Raw genomic sequence first — 19,275 nt, 5'->3', positions numbered from 1 at the left:
GGCAAAAGTGATGGGATATCACTTCTGTTATATATTACAAGAAATCTTCATAGAGAGCAAAGACAGCTACCATGTTGTTAGGTGCCCTATGGAAAGGCCCATAGGCAGGGAACTGAGGGTTGCCTCCAATTAACAGTGAGAAAGCAACTGAGGCACTCAAACCAACAGGCTTTCAAGGAAGTGGACCCTGACAACATCCATGTACATGAGCTTGGAAGCTGATTCTCCCTCAGGTAAGTCTTCAGATTAGACCACATCCCTAAATGACATCTTAATTGAGGCCTTCTGAAATATCTGAGGCAAAGACACCCAAGTAAGCTGTGCCCAGGCATCTGACATAAATTGTGAGATAATAATTGTTTTAAATAGTATGTTTTGATATAATTTGTTATTTAACAATAGAAAACTAAAATATAGTTATCTGAAGAAAACATTTTCATGATTTTCTTTATATAAAGAAGGATATTATCATTCTGCACATTTATAAAGAAAAAATGTCACCTGTAACCTCCCATATATTTATATTTATATAATTGTGTTTACATAATGGAGATATACTAAACAGTTTTTGGATTGCTACAATAAACATCATTTCTCAGTAACTTAATACTTTTTCTCCCAATGTAAATCACTATTTCAGCAATTATCAATAGTTTTGCTTTTATTTCCAGTTTAGTTTAACTATTGGAAACATTTCTGGGTGTATGTCTTGTTGCAAAGTTATTTCTATGTCACAACATCTAGATGTTTTGTTGCTGAATTCGCTGCTTCTTAGAGATAGTAACATAAAAAATAGTATTTTTTGATCCATAAAACACGTAAAGAATAAGAAGCAGTAATTGCATGAGATTTTAGCCATATCATCAATATCTTCTGGTTTACATAAACATATATCATAATTATAGTGAGAAAGACTCTTTATAAAATTTACGAGTTCAGTTTCTTTGACCCAAATATTTGACTCTCTCCAACTACTGCTCCTAACCATTTAATTGCCAAATTTGTGTTTCCCTTAACCCCTCCCTAGATATGCAAACTATAAAAGCAGAGTTAAGAGAGAGACAAGTGTGGATTTTAACAACATACTATATTCACTTCATGCCTACATCCTGCAATTCACTGGATGTAAGGAACTGGGGTGAGTACTATAAAAAGTATCAGAATTATTTCCCTGTGTTCTCATAGGAATCAATATTAAGAAAGAATTATAGTGTTTTGTTTCCCCACCGATAATAAGTAAGACAGTATATATTGTTATCCACAATGAGACCTCCCCAACAAAGACTGTGAAAAAAATGTGAATCAAAAGGGTGAAATAGAGTGGATGAAGCCGATATTAAAATTTAACTAAACACAAAAACTCAGTCTCAGTCATCCTATGTTTCCTGTAGGTTAGGCTGATGTTTCTACTATGAAAGAGATGGGCAGGTGGGGATGACTTTATTAATAATTTTTATAGGCAGTCATTACACAAACAGCCCCACAAACCCACCGCCTCACACACACATCAAATCTGTTACAGGCTGGATGAAGGACCTCTTACTAAGGGTCAGATATTAAATTAACCAAAGGTCAAAAGTGTCTGTAGTCTAGAACTTGCTACTGGCTGAAATCTTCTCTTTTTTGATATAAAACGGAAATTTTAGCAACACTGTAGTGTTCACTGCTTTCAAACACCTAAAACTTTTTTTGAAAAACTGGACATTTCCATATTTTAGATTTAAATTTCAAAGAAAAATTAAATTATTCTTCTTTAATGAATTAATATGAGACATTTTGAGTATAGATTTTCTGATATTTCTATTGAGATTTGTGACAAAACATTTTAAGAAAATAAAATTATACTAAAATACTTGTTTATTACAATAATATTTTTCATGTTAATTGTGAAATCCATATCATTTCACTTTATTAGCATAATATGGTAATAAGAAAATAATAATCATTAGAATAAAACAATTATAATTAGCATATATTTTATGTATGTTAAATAACAAAAGTTTTATATATACTATTTTTATTATAACAATTGTTCAAGGCATATATCATTGTTTTCTTAAAATATTGGGGTGGCCAAAAAGTTCCTTCAGTTTTAAGTAAAAATAAAACATTTTTTTCTTTTCACCAAGAACTTTATTGAATAACGTATTCATTAACCAAACAAACTTTTTGATCAATCCATAGTAGGGAAATGGAAGTCTGGAAATATTCTATAATTTTGCCAAAATTTACACAAATATATTTAAATCTTGTAATGACATCCTTGGTATGTATAATCACAAGGTCTAGGGTCTCATGCTTCCAGAAAGGACATTAAGATCATTATAAAACAGGAATTTATGTAGTAATTAGACTCAAGTCCAAAGCTGCCTTTTAGTTTCCCTTTGCCTCACATTTTTTTCTAACTTCATAATAAGTTACCAGTGGTAAATCAATCCTTTGACTTGCCAACTCTAGGCAAAATGTAATTATCTTCCAAGCTACCTTTGCACCTTACAATCAATGGTTTACCTCTTACTGACTCTTTTTTTGGTTACTTTTCCTAAAGCCCACATATCTGTTACCTGTAAGATCTAATTTAAAAAAAAAAAAACTAAATTAATAACATTGAATTACACTGTAAGAAGTGTTATCTTCCCTCTTAGCAGGTTCATGGCCTTGATCACATTGGCCAGGTTTCAAGTCCCCCATGGGACCACAGTGGACAGTAAGAATCTCATTCTGTTCAGAGACAAGTAACATCTTCTCTATGATTCACTATTACAGCAAACTAATTTTGTCATTAAATATTTTATCTCTGTTATGAAATAAACATCTCATTCTGTCTCCTGACTAGAGATAAGTTTAAATCTAAACTGTAGATTATCCTTATTTTAAATCTGCTAGCAAACAAGGGTAACAAAAAGAGGAGAAGCTTGGGGGTCCAGCAGACCTCAGTCCCACCTTCTCTTTTTTCTTTGCTTTTCTTGGCTTGGACTTTATTTTCCTTGTTTTATTTTCCTTTCCTTTGTTTCCATTTTCTTTTCTTTTTTCTAATTTGAAAGGTTGATACAATATTCAATAGCATGCATCGTTGCTATGGAGTTTAACTATGAGGATTCAAATGAAGTTTTCAGCAGATGTCCTGATACATATTAGGGGCTTAATAAATGGTAGCCATTTCAACAACTGCTTTCAATTCATCATTGCAAACCTATGTAGAGAACTTATTGTCTAATAGTTTTTTACTTTTCTAATGTTAAGAAAAAAGAGATCAGAGGAAAATGTTTTAATTGCTATATTCTGCATGTGTACAATTAATACACATAACAAGTTTAATACTTTCCAAAAATAATTTAGTAGCTATTCAAATTAAATAAGCACTTTATTGCTCTGATTATTCTGGGAAATGCCTTTTAAGAATTATTCAATTCAGACAATTTGCAAGGAACATTAGAATGATCATCTGCTGAAATATTCCCTGGAATATGGTTGAGGGTAAACTGAATAGAACAAGACACCTTTCTGATAATTCATCCACCTACACTCTTCACCACTATAATACAATTAGCTTAATTTCTAATTGCTCAGTTAATGAGGTGAGCAACACAGAGTGAGCTTTTAGTGGGAAATACTAATTTTCAAGTATTGAGCAATTTGTGCCTTATTAAACATTAATAGAAATATCCATATTCCTAATCAAAAGAAATACCATAAAATAAATCAAATTCTTCCACAATTAAGTTGCCACTCTACATTTAAAAGGCAACAGTAATTCCATATTTTGAAATAATACTGATCATTCAAAAGTTGGCTTTTTCATACTAAATGCACTTAACTTTTATATGTATAAAAAAAAGGTTTGACTGAAAATGCTATCTACAAACGTACATCAACATTAAGAGCATTCTATTTATAGAATTGGTAAGCCATAGTACATTATTATTGGTTTTAAAACATATATTGTAACTGTGATAAATACCATAAGCTACTAAGAAAATTACTTAAATAATTTAATAATTTGCACAGAAATCCGTGTAGTAAATATATAAATTATGTTCATAAGTCATACATATACATCTGGGTCACATTTTTAAGTAGTATTATAAAGAATTTGGTCTAAATATAACACATCAAATAAGCTAGTATTTTATACAGGCAATAGGATAGTAACATACAAAACTAAATTATTTTTGGAAAGTATTAAACTTGTGATGTGTATTAATTGTACACATGCAGAATATAGCAATTAAAACATTTTCCTCTGATCTCTTTTTTCTTAACATTAGAAAAGTAAAAAAACTATTGGACAATAAGTTCTCTACATAGGTTTGCAATGATGAATTGAAAGCAGTTGTACAAAGCAATACTTAGTGCAGCTCTTTATAAATTTTGTTCTCTAAATTTTATTTTCAAATAACACAGGAAATTCTAGAGTTTGAGATGACTGAGTCCTTCTATTTTACAGATATGAAAACTATTTTTGAGAGGTTAAAGGACTTGGCCAAGATCAGTCCTTCTGTTAGAAGAGAGGTATTAATAGATTATCATTATTGCTGTTCAGTACTATGGTTTTCTTCTCAACTCAAACAGATCATTCTAAAATTTGATAGTGTATAATTCTCTATATTCAGAGATAAGAATGCCTACCTAAACATTAAACATAACTGTGGCTATTAGACATTCCTAAAGGGAACTAGATTGGATAAGGAGACCAATCATGCCTTATTTATTTTCTGTAAAATGCTTATTTCAAACAATAAAAGTAGGGAAGACCTTTTCAAATTCAATGAACTCTGTATATATTTAAGGAATATTATCAACATATTGAAACTTTAACAACAATGGAACATAAAGAAAAATTATATAAAAAATTTAATATCTCATTGATTTTCAAGATGTTCAATATTAAACTGAAAATTTGAGTATCTTTTCCTAATGAAAACAAAAATGCCTAATAATTTAGCTTTATGATACCACTTGGAATACCTAAGAGTCCATAACTATTCATACCTTTCCATGATTCAAAATTAAACATAAAACATTCAATATGTCAAATTAATAAATTATATAGAAATGATAAACTTGCCTTTTTTGCTTGAAATAAGATTTAACTCACAAAGCAGCTTTATGTTATCCATGTTACAAGTCATGATGAATTGACATTTCCTAAAGGACCATATCCAATACTGAGAAAATTAAATGCTAATTAGTTTAAAAAATGAAGTAATTTTTTGAAATAAAAGGTATAGCTTAATGTTGAAAACACTGACCTTGAATCAACCTGTGATATCTCTAACAGAAACATAAAAGTCTCATTTATTAAGTGAAAATTATATTTCTAGATTACTTTGAGAAGGGAAGAATTTAGTTTTATTTCCATTTTATCTTCTTATGTCTTCTTTCATTCTTATCTACTTTTCTCATTAACCTGCCAATTGTTTGATAACATGCAAATGGGTGAAATTGCTTATTTAACCCCATTATAATTAAATTATTTAAAATACATTTTAGAATTATAATTTTACATTTATTTTATTCTGTGTTAAATTTTTGAGCTTTCTCATACCGTTAATTTTTTCCATTATTACCTTCTACTTTATGTCCCTCACCACAAGCACAATTTCATTCTTGTATTGTGTATCTACTTTTCTATTTCATCAGCTAGAAAATATTCTTTATTAGAAACATTGAAAGTATGCTGAGTTAGAACAAAACTGAAATTGATTTAGAACTTATCAAACATATTATCAAGTTTTGCCTTGTATATGAAAGCAAAGTTGTAAAAGATAATGTGGTCCATATTCCTCCTTGGTTTATGGGACAAACAGAATTGTATTTTTAGCAAATACCGTAAGGATGGCCAAATAACATATATGAAGTGTATAATAATAAAATATTAACTGCCTGTGCAAATTAATAATGAGGTGGCAGAGTGATTTATGAAGCTTTAGTCAACCTGATTATTAAACTGTGTTATTTTCTTGCATTGCCCAACAATTGGCATTACTTTACTTTAATATGTCATTTTATATAGGTAGCCCCAAGCAGAAGTCAAAATTATCATCTTTCTCTCTGTGCATTCCACTTTCTACTGTGTACGTGCAAAGCCTTTTGAGAATGAATCAATTCCAGCCATCAGTTTGTGTGTACTATTTAAATTGGATATAAATACCTAATGTGATAAGTTGCTACTGCTTTCCTTTCAAACCTAGATTAGTTATAGAACTTTGAGTCTACTAAATTAGAATTTTGATTTCTAAATAAGAAAACACCATTTCCCATAATTAGTTCAGTATATAAGTATATAGTGTATGTGTTTGCTTTTCCTCACATTTAAATCACTTGAGAAACATTCACTTTGTATTTATTAGTTGGGTAGGCAACATCAAGAACCATATGTTAGGATGTATTAAGTTTTAAGAATCTTAATGATAAGTAAAAAATTAGATTAAAACTTTTAAAAGACTGCTTTAAAATTCTACTCCATCCCCCATTCCTACTAGACTTCTTTTTAATGGTAGATTATTGGTAATGCCTAGAATGTAGTATCAGTTTTACTTTTGATTCTTTCATTAGTTTATTTGGTTAAGAACCTTCTGTTAATCTCTAAATTCCACCTTGCATGTAGACACTTTTTGTGTCTATACTAAAAGTGTAGGGAACAAGTGTCCCCTTATTTGTAAAATTTAAATACCATGAAGCTATCCAAAGTCAGATGGTGTTATTATCTGCAGAAATTCCACCATGGGGAGAAAATATTTGGAGTAATTACTCATCATTTAGAAAATGTAGTCTTCTAAGAAAGATGGCCATCTCCTTCTGCTGAGTATGGGGAGAAGGAATTTTAGTAATCAGTGGATATTATAGACTCTCAAAATTTGTATGTTAAAATCCTAACCCTCAATGTGATGGTACTAAGAGGTGGGGCCTTTGGGGGGCAATTAAGTCATGAGGGTGGAGCCCTCACTAATGAGATTAGTGTCCTTGTAACAGAGAAATGATCTTGCTCTCTCTTGTTCTTCACTTTCTCCTCTCCTTCCCCCACTTTCTCTCCTCTCTCTCTCTCTCCTCACTGTGCAAGGATATAATGAGAAGATAGCCATCTGCAAACCAGGAAGAGAGCCTTCACCAAGAGCCAACCATACTGGCTCCCTGATCTCAGATTTCCAGCCTCCAGAACTGTGAGAATAAGTGTTTTCTGTTTAAGCCACTCAGTCTATTGTCATTTGTTATAGCAGCCTGAACTAGGACGATGGGTCACAGTGGACTCTGCTAATATATACCCCAGTTGTCATATGGACTTTCTCACATACAATTTCAATTTTAAGAGCACCAAAAATTCCAAAGTTACCTTGAATTCCAAGAAGTTGCAGTTGCTGGAAAAAGGGTTCTAGCTGTAACACAAATATCCACAATTTTCTAGTTGTAAAAACCCGGACCTTGGAACAAGTCTTTAATATGCATGACTGGAAATAGGCACAGGCCACATATGACAAGTGACTCTCACCTTTGAATATATCCATAGCAGTTATATCTATAGATGTCTAAGAAAGTGAAAAGTATATTCCCAATTCTTAGATGTTGAGGCAAGTGATTTACATCTATTATTCTTGATTAGAAACCCAGCAGCAAATCCCCTTGTGAGTTTCTTCAGTAAATCTTCCCTCTACTCAAGCCCAAAAGACATGGTAAATTCTTCCTATAGCTTCAATGTAGTTAATTCAGATCTCAGTGGGAGAAACCATAGTGTACAGGTATTACAAAAGAGAAAATAAACATACTTAAATTAATATTTCCAAAAATCATATAAATCTGGTTAGTATAAATATGTTGGTCACTTATTCTATTTTGATTTATTTCTATGCAAATGATCTCTGAATAAACAACGAAAATACAAATCTGCAACTGAAAGAACAAATCTACAACTGATTTAGCAGACTGAAAGACTGAATTGCACTTATAAGATTTCAAAAAAAATCTCCTTTTCCACATCTTTATAAATTAAAGTATTCCAACTTAAAATGGATTAAAGACCTAAATGTAAGACTGGAAGCCATAAAACTCATAGAGGATAACATAGGCAGGACGCTCTTAGACATAAATCCTAGCAGTATTTTTTTTTCGTTGTGACCTAAAGCAAAGGAAATAAAAGCAAAAATAAACAAATGGGGCCTAATTAAAATTAAAAGCTTTTTCATAACAAAGGAAATCACTGTCAAAAGACAACCTACTAAATCGGAGAAAATATTTGCAAATGTTATGACCCATTAAGGGTTAATATCCAACATATATAAACAGCTTATACAACTCAACATAAAAAAAAAAAATGCAATTAAAACGTGAGCAGAAGACCTATAGACATTTTTCCAAAGTTGAAATGTGGATGGCCAACAAGCATGTGGAAAGATGCTCAACATTGCTAATTACCCAGGAAATGCAAATTAAATCCACAGTGAGGTTATCACCTCACACCTCTCAGGATGGTTATCATCAAAAAGAACACAAATAACAAATACTGACCAGGATTTGGAGAAAAGGGAACTCTTGTGCACTATTGGTGAGAATGTAAGTTGGTGCAGTCACAGTAGAAAACAGTATGGAGGTATCTCAAAAAACTACAAATATGACCCCACAATTCCACTCCTGGGTATATATCTGAAAAAAGCAAAAACACTAATTCAAAAAGATACATGTACCCCAATTTTCATAACAATGTTGTTTACAATTGCCAAGATATGGAAGCAACCTACGTATCCATCAGCAGACGAATGGTTAAAGAAGATGTGGTATATATATACAATGGAATACTACTGAGCCATAGACAAGAATAAAATTTTGTCATTTGCAACAACATGGATAGAGTTGGAGGGTATTATCTAAGTTAAATGTCAGACAGAGAAAGACAAATACTGTATGATATCACTTATATGTGGAATCTAAAAAACACAACAAACTAGTGAATAAAACAAAAAAGAAGCGGACTCACAGATATACAAAAAAAAACTAGTGGTTACCAGTGGGGAGAGGGAAGGGGAGAGAGGCAATATAGGAATAAAGGATTAAGAGGTATAAACTATTAGGTATAAAATAAGCTATAAGGATATATTGTACAACACAGGGAATAAAGCCAGTATTTCATAATAACTACAAATGGAGTATAAACTTTAAAAATTCTGAATCACTATATTGTACACCTGTAATGTATAATATTATACATCAATTATACTTCAATTTTAAAAAGTATCCACTTGACATAAGAGTTCCTTTTGCCCTTTTTGTATTGCCTAATTAAATATATCACTGAAGCACACATCATTTCCCTCGTAAACACTCATTCTACCTCAAGAGCACATGTTTCATTGAGACAGTTTTACTAGACAGTTGGCCAGCCTCAGTCTCTCTTGCAATCTTGCCTGCACAAAACCTTACATATAGTGCATGTCAATCAGTGATTCACCAGTAAGAAATAGGGAGTTTAACAGAATCTGTTCATCATAAGCCTACTTATCTATGCAAAAAGACAGACATAAGTAATAATAAAACAGAGGAAAAGATAAAACTAAAATATTTTTAATGATTCCATTTGTTTATCTTTCTTAAATATATTTTGAGCTTTTCAGAATATTCTTCTCAAAAATTAAAATAAAAAAATATATATGGGATGCCATGGTTGTCCTAGGTAGTTTATAAATAATGGAAAGCTCAAACGTCAAATCTAAGAACACTAAGGGTGTCTTGTACATAAAAAACATTTAATTAAAAATATTTTAATGCAAACTATTCAATGTAAAAGGCAAATGTAAAATACTTTTACGTAACAGATGACATACATAAAATGCATAGTAAAAAATACAGCCAAACTACTACTACTTAGGAGTAACAAGGTGAGGAAAGATATTTTCCCTTTTTCTTAGGGACACGGATTTTGTTAGCTATAGAATGACAAGAGATAGTTCCTTCAATGCCATCTGTTAGCTGTGTGAGCTTTTAGAATTTATTGAGGCAACTAATAGATAGGATTGTGCTAGGCATTATGATATGTATTCTACACAAATATTGGATTTGATCCTATTAGCTATGCACAATTATTTTACAAATATATATGTGGGTATATAGACATATATTTTATTATATATTATATATATATGTATATATATATATATATATATATATATATATATACACACACACACGTGTATATTATTTTTCTTTTCTTTCAAGTTAACTGAGGCTGAGAGTAGTTAGGTATTTTTGCCCAGGCCACATAGCTATAAAAAGTGTGAACTGAGATTACGACCCAGGAGTCTCTTACTTCTAGATCCAAGTTCCTAAACTCTAAGCAGTATTGTCTCTCATGTGGGCCTTGACATCTAAGATTTTGCTTTTATTTTTTTTATTTTTTTTTTGCGGTACGCGGGCCTCTCACTGCTGTGGCCTCTCCCGTTGCGGAGCACAGGCTCCGGACGCGCAGGCTCAGCGACCATGGCTCACGGGCCCAGCCGCTCCGCAGCATGTGGGATCTTCCTGGGCCGGGGCACGAACCCGTGTCCCCTGCATCGGCAGGCAGACTCTCAACCACTGCGCCACCAGGGAAGCCCTTTGCTTTTTTAATTGAAAAGTTAGAGGAGGAGGTTCTAACAGGAAGAAATTCTTGGCTGTGGAGAATTAAAGAAGAATTTGGGGGGGAAAGTAGAGTCTAGAATTATATATATAATAGCTCCAGACATTGAAAATATCCTTTGAAAAGAAAACAATTAAGCAAAGATCTTGGTGAGTCTTTTAGAAAGGGACAAGATTGAAACCATTGTTATGCATAAAGTAGGAAAATATCCACATTCAGAGTACTTTAGGTCTGGTAGAATGTCATAAAGGAGATAAAATTACACATGGAAAGCATGAGGTAATAGTGAATTTACAACTTATGATAGGTTGTAGGATTTAAAAACTAATAATTAGGAGATCAGGGAAAAAATGTTTTCTAGGTACGGGGGAGTATGAACAACTTTTAACACATTTTTCTCAGGAAATGGAATGGAAAGCTTGCAAAAGAGTCTGCTTAAACAGATGCTTTTTCACAACAACTTATATTTGTGGTAGAAAATAAAACAACATAGTTGATGAAAGAAAATAGGAAACAATGCATTTCCCTATAAGGGAAGTTTATTGCCCAGGATAGTCTATCAGTTAGCAGCTATGTTCATAATGAGTACAATACAGAGTATTTTCATATTCTGTTGAACTCTGCATAGCTTCCCCCAGACACGAAACAAATGAACAAGAGCAGAACTCCAGGATTTTACTTAATTCAATATTGCATAAATATTAAATGCAGGCAGGGATTTGTAAATGGCAAATGGAGACTCTGCTGAATCTAAATTGTGATGAAAATATCATGGGGAAATTGTGGTCCCAATTTGCTACTTAGGAAGGAAATTTATGTGAATAACAATACCAGGCCGCTTTGAAAACCTCCATACCATATTATGTTGTTAAAGAGGTTTTGTTGTTCAATACCTTTACTTTTCCTAAGATGATTCACGTAGAGGTAGCTCCTGACACAAACTTTATTGGATCCCAAAATGAAAACGACACATCAACTCAGTAGACTGGTGTTTTAAAGCCATATTCTGTTCTGTGACTAGCACAATGCCAGGACCCAATAAATGTTAAAATAGTTAATTAACTGACAATAATAATCAACATTCTGGTTTTAAGAGGCTCCCTTAAACACAGGCTCTGTCTAAAATGAGTTCCGTGTGTCTCATTTATTTCCAAATTCAAAACCGCTTTTACTCAAATCGTTGAACACTGGGTTTGGAGTACCCTCTAGAATCGATTCCTTTGTTCAGAAGAAATCATCCATACCTCACTGTCTCTCTGATTGTTAAATATTAATGTTCCTTCTCACTCAGCCTGCCATTTTGCTCTATAAAATAATTTAAATTCAGGTTAAAAGTGTTGCTTCAAAACCTGTATAATCTTGGATATACGTGTGAACTTTAAAATACATCATATATCTTCTTTGCAAAAGATCATTAATGACAAATGTGTACAAAATGAGCATATTCTGATCACTTGTCCTTAGTTCTCTTTAGAGACGTTTGAACCACAGAATGCAATGTGTTGCAGAATACCATAGAGGCAGTCCAGCATGCAGTAGAACGCTACCTTCCCTTTCCTGGCCAAAGTGCCTGCAGTACCTCCCACTACACTTGTAAATTTCTTTCTTGCTTGCCATGAGCTCTTTTTCTCTTAAACTCATTTCTGAATGATTTTTTTAGATCTTTTTTTTTTTGGTAGAGTGAATGATATACTGTCCTCTTCAGCATTAAGAAAATTAAGCTCACATATTAACATGAATGGATCTCTAATAATTAGAGATAGAAGAAAACAATTACCATTCCTCACTGGAGCAATGTTTCTCAAAATGTGTTCTATACATTATTGGGAAACTGGTTAAATATATACAGTCTGCACCTCTGGGAGAGGAACAAGAAAATATGCAATTTTTCAAGTTTTCTGGGTTATTCTTTCTGCAACAGTTGAAAAAAAATACATTTTACCAACATCCACCTGTGTTCTCTGTCGTCTCCTTATATACTTGGAAACAACTGAAATCAATTTGCTAGAATATAATCATGATCTTCCAGTAGAATTCACTGCCTTAACATTAATGTCAGAATAAGGGAACCCATTAATTTCTAATGGGAAAATTATTTTATAGGATGCATAGAAATGTGGCTGTTTATATAAGCCAGGCAACCCTTTCAATGAAAAAGTCTAAAAGAAATACAATCACTTTAGACAGCATGACAAATTGAATTTCTGCTCTAGACAAAACATCTTTCCTAGTGGTGACCTTATTTTTGGCCCTGTTATTGTTTACTTAAATAAATGATACAAATTTTCCTTGTGTCTTCTACTCTGCACGTTCCCCTTTCTTTAAAGGGTTGCACTCTTTGAAATCTGACCAGTTTTGGCAAGTCACTCATGCAAGAGATGAAAATCGAAGTAGTTTTGCATGAGTTTAAAGCACAAAGCTGGCCTTCAAAAAATCAATCACTCTTTAGAGTATAACACGATGTGTAAAACATAAATGTTGTTACTCCTTTAGCTCTGTTCTTTAGGAGAAGAAATCGAAATTTAAATAAATTATCTTCACTTGTCTCCATCTAGACCATATGCTATAATGTTTTGAAATTTAAGATCCTCAAAATAATTCAATAGTGGACCACTAATACAAATTTGGAAGAGTTATGGAAAATACAAAGCAAAATAAAGATAACCCAAAAGAAGCTAAAAAGACACAAAGCATCTTATATTACTGTGTTATTGTATTTTTAATTACAGTTGAACTGTTCAAATCACATTTAAAAGTTATATGCACATTTCCATATTTTGTTTCTCACCCAAAGGAGAAATACAGTTTCTCAACCAGTTTAAATTTCAAAATACCAGCTGTTCTAGTCAGTTCATGCACTAATCTCATTCATGAAGACTCCACCCTCATGACCTGATATTCACCTCCTAAAAGGCCCTGTCTCCTAATATCATCACATCAAGTGTTAGATTTTCAACATACAAATTTTGGAGGAAACAAACATTTAGTCCTAGATGATTCATAGATCATAATTTCTTATATTTATATTTAAAAATCTGTTCTGTTTTAAAAATCTTACAATGCTGGAATATTGTTCAAAGAGAAAGGAAGGCTCTAGTAATTACCTCATAAATCTGAGTGTCCAAGAAAATTGTCTGGTATCTCAGAAAAGATTTCTGAAGGGATGGCACTCCAGCAATATGATCAGTACTATAAGATCCAATGCCTAACCTGCTTATGATATTTTTATCTGGCCTTCCTTGATGTATAGCATAAAAGGAATTTGTGAAGATTAGTTCCAACTTCTCAAAAACACTCTTTGAATCAGAAAAGACAGCAAATTTCTACTGAATCCTCAGAGAACTAAACCTGAAAGAATTCTATGCTGTCAACCATGCTTAGAAGGCTGACCTTGGGCAGATATGCAGTTAAATCAGTGCTTTGAAAAATTACGGAGTTCCTGGTACCACGCTAATACCAGTATTCTACACAGAGCAGTATCTGGAAAATCAATAAGGAAATCCAAAGTTTGCATCAATGGCACAGAAATAAGTGTTTTACCAGTATTCTATTGTTCCAGCAGGAAGTTATCCATGGTACCTTTTTTGATTAAGAGATAAGAGTCAGGACAAATGCATATTTTAGAAATCTCACAGTTATCAGCCTGTAGATAAATATCACAATAATTAAAACTGTATTTGCATGTAATTTCCTTTACACATCTGAATCTAGGCCTTCTTCCACAGTGCTCCCAATGATATCCAATCAGACATATAGGGATGTATTAAGTATTGCTACTCTGGGAATGAAAGACAATATGAAAATATGAGTTACCTGTGTTGGGCAACATGTGTGAGAAGGAGTCTGAATTATTGTCATTTTCTCAGCTAATTTTCCAGTACCCAACTGAAGTGAAGCTCTAATTACAGAAGAATAATCTGTAATAATAAAGCATTCAAATTCAAAGTAAAAGGCTCTCAGTTATAAGAATTCTTGGATTTATTACCTAAATAGAAATATAGTCCAATTTAGGAAGCTAATGTTTCTAACCTAACTGCTTTCAGTAAGAAAAGTGAATATTATTGGAGTGAAGCAGGAAAGTTGGGGAGCCACTGCACCTGCTTTGATACACATTCTCTTGTATATCAGAAGTTATGATGGTTATACATTTGCACCTGCTTTGATACACATTCTCCTGTATATCGGAAGTTATGATGGTTATATACATTTTGCAACAGTAATTTATTACAGATGAACTTACTGGACAGGCCAACAAATTTTCAAGGTTATGAAGACCTAGAAGTTCTTGGGTTTTTTTTCTTTTTAGTTATGATTATTTTTCAAATTTAGACTAGTATTGTATTTTCTCTGTAAAACATTAAGCCACAAATAGGAATGTCACAAAAAAATACAAAAAATTCCCTTTGTCAAAAATTCCAGCCCTATTCTCTCCCCCCAGAGTAAGTTATTATTGCTTGTTTGATGTGTAATCCTCTGGTGCCTTCTATATACATTGATTAACACGCATGAGTGAAAGTTCAAGTACAAATACACATTAACATATTTTCAAACAGATTCACATGTTGTCACTAAGATAGGTATGTGTTTTACACAAATGAGATTCTGTTTTAGAGCTATTGTTCTCGTCATTCTTTGATCAATTGACACTGCATCTTGGAGTCTGTTCTTGTGAGTTAAGGAGAGTCTATCTTATTCTTCTATATTGCTGCAATGCATTATTTAGCATAGATTTTCAATATTTCATTTAAACACCCACATTGGTCAGCCTACTGGTTATTCCTATTTTTATAATAGTAAAACAACTCTGCTGTAGATATCCTGCACACATATACTTATGTAAGCATAAGAATATTTCTTCTAGGTGAATTCATAGAAGAAAATAGCCTAGTCAAAGAGGGCATGTTCATTTTCAATTTGAAAGACAACCAAATTTACATCTCAAAAAGTTCTGCCAGTTTATACTCTAGAAACAGTATAAGAGAGTGTTAACCAGCATAATACTTAAGAAGTTTTTTTTTTGCATTTTTGTGAAACTGATCACTGAATAAGAGCAATATAGCTCTTTATATATTTACAGCCATTATAAATCTACTTGAAAATTTTGGGTATATTTATAAACTTCCATTATTTTCTTATTAAACTGGAATCTTGACTTTTTCTAATTGGTTACTATGGCCTTTATAAACATTCAAAGTAACTATGCACACTCATTTAATTATATTTATATACACATAATTATGTTTGTATATTATGTATAAAATAACCTAAATATATTTTATATAGGTATTATATATATATACGTATTCCTACATATCTAATAACAACTTCAGTTTTTCACTTGCATTTAAATGTTTATCACAGAGTTTTAATTTTTTTAATATTTTAATCAAATCTGTCAGTCTTTTTAAAAAAGCTTTTGGGTTTTACGTCTGTCTTAGAAATACCTCAATTAAAATATTATAGACCAATTTGCTTATGTTTCCTTCTGAAACTTGTTTTACATTCACTTATTTAATCAATTTGTAATGTATTTTGGGGCATGATGTGAAAAAAAAGGTAAGGTATATGGGATTATAAAGGGATAAATGTCTGATAGACCTGGATAGGAAGATTTATTACTGTGAAAATATCAATTTTTTCCAAAGTGATCTCTACATTTAATGCAACCCCACTCACAATGTCAACAGTATTATTTAAGGATCCTGACAAATTGCTGTTAAAATTAATATTGATAAAGGGGGGTTTAGTAGAGCCAGGATACATTTCAAGCTACATAATGTGGAATGAGGGCAAGTCTTACCTTATGAAAAAGAATTATAAATCTATGTAAAGTAAGACAGTGTTGTTTAGAAGTAGACAGATTGTCAAAGGATGAAGTTGGGGGACACAGACCTCCATACACATGGAACTTTATTATAACTGAGGTGGTATGATGGATCTCTAGGGAAAGGAGTGTTTATCCAATCATTGGAGTTAGGAAATTTAGTTATCTGTATGAAGAAAAAATGAAATAAAATGGACCATCTCCTTACATAATACCTATCCACTCCAAAAGGATTCAGAACTTATATATCTAAAGTCAAATTTTAAATGCTTAGAAGAAAATATAGATTAATATCATTCTGACCTTGATGTTGGAACATATAACTGAAATAAGAGAATACAAGCACTAAACACAAGGAAAAATACTGTCTATATTAAACTAAAATCTTTTGTTCATTATTTAATACTTTAAGAAAAGGAAGGACAAGTTGAAAAAAGATATTTGAAATACATAAACCAGCAAAGAATTAATGTAAAACTCAAATCAATAAGAAAAGACATACCACTCCAAGGTTGATAAACAAGAATATGATTACTGTAATATTCAAGGACACTTGAATGGTAACAACAATAAAAACAACAAGGTCAGATGACCAATATTCCCACTGGCAGGAGACTGGAAAAATAAATGAGGTATACATTTATAATTTAGTTACACGCAACAGTGAAAGTGAATGAACTACAGTTATATGTGATATTGTATGATTTAAAAAATGTATTGTTGACAAGATGAAAATACCAGATAGTACCCATTTTACAAAGTTCAGAGTTGGGCAAAACCAAGCAAAATTTTGTTTCCTCAAACACATATACGTATTTTTTTGAAAAACAAAAATAGTAGTTACGTTTGGCAGTGGTGAAAAACCATACAGGGAAGTGTAAGTTACAGTTAATACTGCAGTTCTTAGCTTGGGCAGGGATTTTATGGTGTTCATTGTATCATTTTGGGTTTTTTGGGTTTCTTTTGTTTTTGTTCCTTTTGGTGTTGTTGTTTTTGTGGTACGCAGGCCTCTCACTGTTGTGGTCTCTCCCGTTGCAGAGCACAGGCTCCGGACGCGCAGGCTCAGCGACCATGGCTCACGGGCCCAGCAGCTCCGCGGCATGAGGGATCTTCCCAGACCGGGACATGAACCCGTGTCCCCTGCATCGGCAGGCAGACTCTCAACCACTGCACCACCAGGGAAGCCCCATTATATCATTTTAAGTTATTGAATAAAAAATAAAACCAAATAGAAGCAACCCATGTATGATCAGTGATAATAATGTTCTATAAGCCAAATATTATGATTGATCTAATTCCGTTCTTTTGAAGTGCAAAAAATAAAGAAATCTCTTTAGGTGTTATTTTTCTAAAAGAAGGAAAAAAGCAATTGTCATAGACCATTCCATCTAACAGTAATTTTCATATAAATGCAGTATTCTGATTGTTGCATTATTGGTGGGCCACTCACAACATTCTGACTCAGTGGTAATTCTGTGTCTAATATTTCCACGTTAAATTTAACCTGAATATATTTTATCTTTGAGGGATATTGTGCAGATATTATTCTATAATTTTATGTATTATATACATGAATACAAGCCAATTAAGGTATTAAATAGAAATGATAGTCAATAAACCATAATTTTTCTAGTTTAATCATAATTTAAGAGAAGAACTGATTGTAAACAGAAGGAAATTCTGGTTTATATTTGTATCTATATTTAATGCTTGAAACAAAAGATTCTGGGCATGATCTCAACAAATCCCTTTCTTCCTTTCTTAGTAATTGACCCTAAGAAATTACTGGTGCATGGATGTGTAAATAGTCTGTTATGATATCTCTAGAGTCTAACAATGAATGTAGATTTTAAAGAAGTTATTTTTGCCTCTTATTTTCCTTAAATCAAGCATAATAATCTTTTTAAAAGATTAATCAGATACTTGTAAAGAAATAAATGTAAACATCAAAAATATCCTAAGAAATGTATGTGAATTCACACTAGTAATATCCAGCTACATGATTGTTTTTTACGCCTATCAGAAATATCATTAAACTAACAATGTTACAAGTATATAGTGCTCAGTAGGCAAAATTTCTCTCCCATAGGTTTAAAATTATCTTAATTATTTTTATTTTATTGAGATAATTGAAGATTCACATGTAGTTATAAGAAATAATATAGAGATATACTGCATACCCTTTATCCAGTTTCGCCCAATGACAGAAAATTGTAAAAATTATAGTACAGCATCACAACTAGGTTATTGACATTGATAAAATCCACAGATCTTGTTCAGATTTCCCCAGTTTCACTTGGACAATTAACGAAACTAAGAATTAATTACAGGTAAATGGGGGAGGGGTGTCTAGCTTCCAAGACTTGCTGAAACAGAGGGAAGTACACAACTGGTTTTTAAAGATTTCACCCAGAAAAGGCCTGATATATTTCCATTCATATATACTGAGAAAAGCAACAGAAAAGGTATGGGGAAGCTCTTAAGACAATGTTTTTGAATAGTAATAAGTATCATTCATAGGCAAACAGACTTTAGAAAATTATTCAGATTCCTTATTTGTCCAATTTTTTCACTGTATGTTTCTGAAATCATCCACATGATATTTGTTCCAGAAAGAAAGTGTAAATACTTGATAGCATTTCCTCTCCTGTGATTTGTTAGACTGTTAAAGTAAGTTATCAGTGAAATCCCCAATACATTCAGATCCTAACAGATGTATTTTCTTGGGCAAGCATATTATACCCTACCCGAAATAAGTGCAAATAAAAAGTAATATTAGAACATCTGAACATTTTTCAGTTCAATAAATCAACACCAGCTACATCTCTTTGGCCTAGATTTACTCCTA

This window comes from Hyperoodon ampullatus (assembly GCF_949752795.1).
Source record: "Hyperoodon ampullatus genome assembly, chromosome: 1".
Classification (NCBI taxonomy): Eukaryota; Metazoa; Chordata; class Mammalia; order Artiodactyla; family Ziphiidae; genus Hyperoodon; species Hyperoodon ampullatus.
This window is presented reverse-complemented; position numbering follows the sequence as displayed.